The sequence below is a fragment of the Bubalus bubalis genome, chromosome 23 (genome assembly GCF_019923935.1).
Source record: "Bubalus bubalis isolate 160015118507 breed Murrah chromosome 23, NDDB_SH_1, whole genome shotgun sequence".
Classification (NCBI taxonomy): domain Eukaryota; kingdom Metazoa; phylum Chordata; class Mammalia; order Artiodactyla; family Bovidae; genus Bubalus; species Bubalus bubalis.
In genome coordinates, this window is record NC_059179.1 from 2,599,123 (window position 1) to 2,604,922 (window position 5,800).

Sequence of the window (5,800 nt, forward strand, 5' to 3'; positions counted from 1 at the left end):
TTCTAATTTTGAAATGTATGTTTCTTGTTAAACTTTAGAATCATTCTGCTTAAGCCTAGAAGCAATTATCTACATGATGATTGCAATTTGATAAAGTCAACTCAAAATAGCAAACTTTATGGAAAACCTGTTATAAGCAAGGAATAATAAAGAAATGCCCTTATGAATTAGGTCAGTGATATTATTAAATCAGAATTCCTGGATCTGGACAAGATCTTAGGGAGTATGTCATAGAAAACCTTCTTGCTGGTCTTGTGGAGTTGGCCTTTGTTCTCTCAGGAGATGGTCTTTAAAGCTCAGAATGGGACTTCTCTGTCTTTTGAACCAGCAACCAACTCTCTCATATTTGGGACTGAAGCACCAAGCACAAGCCCAAACTCTAGGAATCCAAAATTTTTTAAATAGTGCAATTAAAAGTAAATGGAGATCGAAAAAGTCTTGTTCACCTGGTGTGGTTACTGTTGAATGTACCAGATGGTGCCCTGAACCTAAACTTGACATGGAATGAAAAAAAATTCACACATATGCCACAGTTATTTACCTACATTTGTCCTTTAAGTATGGACAGATTTCAGAGACTTCAGGGCAATGATCAAGCTACTAGTAACTCAGGGGACCAAATAGTGCCCACAAACACAACACTGTCTCCTGTCTAATTTTCAATAGTTTGGAAGTGTGATGAGGAAGAAGAAAGGAGGTTATTTTCTAATCACTCCTTTCTCTGGTCACCCTTCAAATTACCCACCCCCAGCACTGGCCTCCCCAGTAAGAGGTCCAGGAATCCTACTTTCATTTCCATCCCCCTTTCTTTCTGCAACAACCAGCTCTGTGGCTTTAACTTAGAATTTGAGTCTATCTTTGTGATAAAAAATCCATACATCTGGAGTCTGTTTTTCTTTTTATGTGCTAAATGATTTTTGTTTTGTTTTGTTTTAATTTAATTTTATTTTTTTATTTATTTTATTTTATTTTATTGTTAAACTTTACATAATTGTATTAGTTTTGCCTACAGATTTGATTACCAAGATGTACAGAATAGAAAAGACTAATCATAAATGTGGGGACACGTATAGAGAGAAGTTGTATGTCCTTATTTTTGTATTTTCGGACATAGAATGTACAAAGCACTGCAGGTATTTAGTTTAGAGACAACTTGGTTGGGGGAAAAACTATGAGAATTTCTTCTGTTCCAAAAAGGGGAAGAGAAAGAGGGAGGAGAGAAATGCTGGCCAGAAACAAGAATTTTCACAGAAGAATTATAAAGCAGTGGTTGGGGAGGGAGTGGAAATTTCCCATCTCCTGATGCTCCTTGCATAAACATCCTTGGGAGAACTTGTCTCTGACATTCAGCCACTATCTATTGACTAGTCTCATGGAACATTGCTCCTAGAATGTCATACAGAGCTTGAAGTAAGGGAAAAATATTAGAACTAGAGGGGCTGCAGTTGCTAATCTTGCCATAGTAATCAAACAACTGAAAGAATGTTTCAGTAAGAATCTTGTTAATAGGCCAGGTTCTATAGACTGATATTTTGTAGTCAATAATTTACCTCCAGGAGATTAAATAACAGGTGTCCTGATATTTAGGGGATGTTTTATAAAATACTCATGAGAGTTTCAGAAAAGTCACAGTTAAAGAAAATGTGTTTTTCTTCAAGGGCATATTCGATCCTTGTTACTAAATGCTTAATTTCAACATTTAACACTCTACTTTCAGAGTTGATTTGTGTTTAAAAAACAAATGTAGAAAGCTCTGTTTCTGTAAAAAATAAATTTGATTATTGTATACAACTACTGCTCTCTCCATGTACTTGGTACAACGTATATATTGTCTTGTCATTCAGGTGGATTTATAAGAGATATGCATGCGTGCTCAGTCCACTAAGTCATGTCCAACTCTTTGCAACACCATGGATTGTAGCCCACCATGCTCCTCTGTTTACAGAATTTCCCAAGGCAAGAATACTGGGATGGGTTGCCATTTCCTCCTCCAGGGGATCTTCCCAACCCAGGGATCAAACCCATGTATCCTGCATTGGCAGGTGTGTTTGTTTGTTTGTTTTACCATGGAGCCACCAGGGAAATCCATAAGAGATTAGCTTCTCCTTTATTCATACAAAATGATGGCCAAGGGAATAAATTTGAATTCCAATAAATCTGAGTCAAATCCTTAGTTGAGTGATTTCAGGCCATTTACTTAGCTGTTTAGGGCCTCATTTGCAGATGGAAATTCAAATCCTATGTGTGTGTGTGTGTGTGTGTGTGTGTGCGTGCGTGCATGCGTGCGCTCACGCGCAGCCCTGTCATACTCTTTGCAGCCCCATGGACTGTAGCCTCCAAGCTACTCTGTCCTTGGGATTTTCCAGGCAAGAATACTGGAAAATCACCATTTCCTCCTCCAGGGGATCTTCCCAAGCCAGGGATCAAACTTCAATATCCTGTGTCTCCTGCATTGCAGGTGGATTCTTTACCTGCTGAGCCATCAGGGAAGCCCCATTCCCATGTATATCTAGCTGGGAATAATGAGTGAGTACTCATCTCATAGTTGTAAGAATTAAATGAAATAAGTTTTAAGTTAACATTAGTTACCATTATTATTAACTGTGCGGATTAGAACTCATTAAGTGTTGGAGGTAAGATAAAAATTCGGTAGTCTGGCTTGATACCTTGGTCTCATAACCACTGCATCATTCTCTATATATGACATACAATGGATATTCAGGGAAGAATGGTTAAAATGAAAGAGGAAGATGCTTTTGCTCTATGAAGTATCAAAGATCATCTTAGAGACAGGATCATTTAGTTTCTTAAAATGTTTATTGTATGTGTGTGTGCTAAATCACTTCAGTCATGTCACCTCTTTGCGACTCTATGGACTATAGCCTGCCAGGCTCCTCTGTCCATGGGATTCTCCAGGCAAAAATACTGGAGTAGATTACCACGGCCTCCTCCAGTGGATCTTCTTGACCAGAGATCAAACTCTTGTCTCTTACATCTTCTGCAGCATTGGCAGGCAGGTTCTTTATCACTAGCACCACCAGGAAAGCCCAAAAATGTTTACTAAAACATTAAAAATTTGGAGGCTATGCAGGGAAAATGGAGGACAGGAAGGTGGCAGAGCAGTGAACTGGGGCCACCAGAGGATCTAAAGAAGAAGCAGAAAAATCTGGGAAAGCTAAGACTGTTTCTTCCAGTAATGGAGGGGGAAATACCAGCCATAGGGCTGAGAAGCAATAAGAAGAAGAAGCTGAAGACCTCCCACCAAAGCCTACTAAGATCTCCAAGTTTGGGTTTGCCAAACTTGGAGGTGGTTGGCAGTCTACCAACTTGGTAGGTAGTCAGATGACAAAGAAAACCCTATCCATTGAACTTGGTTTAAGTAAGCCTAAAGAAACCTTTCCAACACTTACTCCAAAAACTATTTTGGTAGCAGAAGCTTAAATGAGGATGAAAATAACGAAGAGGGAATGCCTCCAGAGGCAAAGATGAGGATGAGGCCTACTGGATGGGATACACCAACATCAGAAGGAGCAAATTCCATCAATAAAGAACATGGGTTTTCTGATAATTAGAAGATATGGAAGTGAAATATAAGACCTCATCTTGGAAATGTCCATGACCAAAATGATTAAATCATGTGTTTTGAAAATGGGGCATGGGCTGGGTGTAAAGGTAAAAGGAACACTTTCCTTTTTTTAAAGAATGGCATTAGACTCTTTGGAGCAGTGTTATGTTTCTTTTTTTTTTTTTTTTTAATTCTTTTAAAGACTGAATGGTACACTAATAAATGAGAATTTGAAATTAGAGGTAATTTATGTTTTATATACAAATTTTAAGACATTTACTAATTTCATAGTTTCATGTAGTTTCCAAAGTTAATAGATAATTTAAAAAATCAGAAATGTTATCTTTCTAAGAATTGTATATTTTTAGACATAACTATTAGCACACTAAGAGGGAAGCAAAAAGTTGTCTTTTTAAACTGTAAGCAATTGCTCTAACTTAACTCCTGTGTTAACTGATGCTGTCTGGCTCCCAGGAACAAATACAGAAAGAAGGGAGTATTGTATTGGGAAGAAAACGGTACTAGATATATTAACTGAGAAAATACATTAGATAAAATTAAAATATAGCTCTTTTTTTCCCCCTAATGGCATTTGTTTTGTTTCAAATCATCAGAGACTACTTATTGCGTTGCTATCAGTGGATACAAATGTGTACCAAGCTCTTTGAAAAGAATATTTTAAAATTTATATAAACCATCGAAAATTTAAAATAACATGCTTCATTTTAAAGGGTCTTGTCTACCTTTATTATTCTTCAGAGAACAGCCATTTGCTACCAAATTAGTTATATTGTGTGTGCTTCTCAAGATTTTTGTTATCTAGTTTTGTTAACATTTCCACCAGCTCTCGAGGAAAATTATAAAGAAGTTGTTTCTTCTAAAAAGGAAGCTACCATCAGCAATTTAAATGTAAGTACTAGTTAAATATTTGGCTGTTATTTTTTTAAACGGTATAAACACCAAAAAAAGGTAACATTGTATGAAGATGGGAAATAAGGATATACTATCTGTGGATTTATCAAATCATTTATGTTACTAACTTGTGAAATCCAATGTGTTCTGAACTAATTTATAGGAATTCTTATTTAACACAAAGCCTTTGACTGTGTGGATCACAACAAACTGTGGAAAATTCTTAAAGAGATAGAAATACCAGACCAGCTTACCTGCCTCCTGAGAAATCTGTGTGCAGGTCAAGAAGCAACAGTTAGAACCAGACCTGGAACAATGGACTAGTTGAAAATTGGGAAAGAAGTACATCAAAGCTGCATGTTGTCACTCTGCTTGCTTAACTTATATGCAGAGTACATCATGTGAAATGCTGGGTTGGATGAATCACAAGCTGGAATCAAGATGGCTGGGAAAAATATCAACAGCCTCATATATGCAGATGATACCACACTAAGGGCAGAAAGCAAAGAGGAACGAAAGAGCCTCTTGATAAAGGTGAAACAGGAGAGTGAAAAGACTGGCTTAAAACTTAGAATTCAGAAAACCAATATCATGGCATCTAGTCCCATAATTTACATATATATAGGTATATGCATACATATGGCTGATTCATGTTGATGTTTGGCAGAAGTCAACACAATTTTGTAAACCAATTATCCTTCAATTAAAAAAATTAAAATTGAATAAAAACAAGGGTACTCAGCATTCATAAAACCAAGATCATGACATCTGGTCCCATCACTTCATGGCAAATAAATGAGGAAAATGTGGAAAGAGTGATAGATTTTATTTTCTTGAGCTCCAAACACTGTGGACAATGACTGCAGCCATGAAATTAAAGGACACTTGCTCCTTAGTAGGAAAGCTATGACAAACCTAGACAGTGTATTAAAAAGCAGAGACATCACTTTATGTGAGATGTGAGAGTTGGATCATAACGAAAGCTGAGCACTGAAGAATTGGTTCTTTCAAACTGTGGTGTTGGAGAAGACTCTTGAGACACCCTTGGACAGGAAGGAGATCAAACCAGTCAATGCTAAAAGAAATCAACCTTGAATATTCATTAGAATGACTGATGCTAAAGCTGAAGCTCCAATATTTTGGCCACCTGATGCAAAGAGCTGACTCATTGTAAAACAACCTGATGCTGGGAAAGATTCAGGGCAAGAGGAGAAGAGAATGATAGAGCATGAGACGGTTGATAGCATCACCGACCCAATGTACATGAGCTTAGTAAGCTCTGGGAGTTGATGATGGACAGGGAAGCCTGGTGTGCTGCAGTCC

At 37.3% G+C, this 5,800-nt stretch overlaps 1 pseudogene; it reads left to right on the forward strand.

The window, feature by feature from the left end:
- Window positions 1-1,026: 1,026 nt before the first annotated feature.
- On the forward strand, window positions 1,027-3,804 carry LOC102406317 (annotated as a pseudogene).
- Window positions 3,805-5,800: the final 1,996 nt, after the last annotated feature.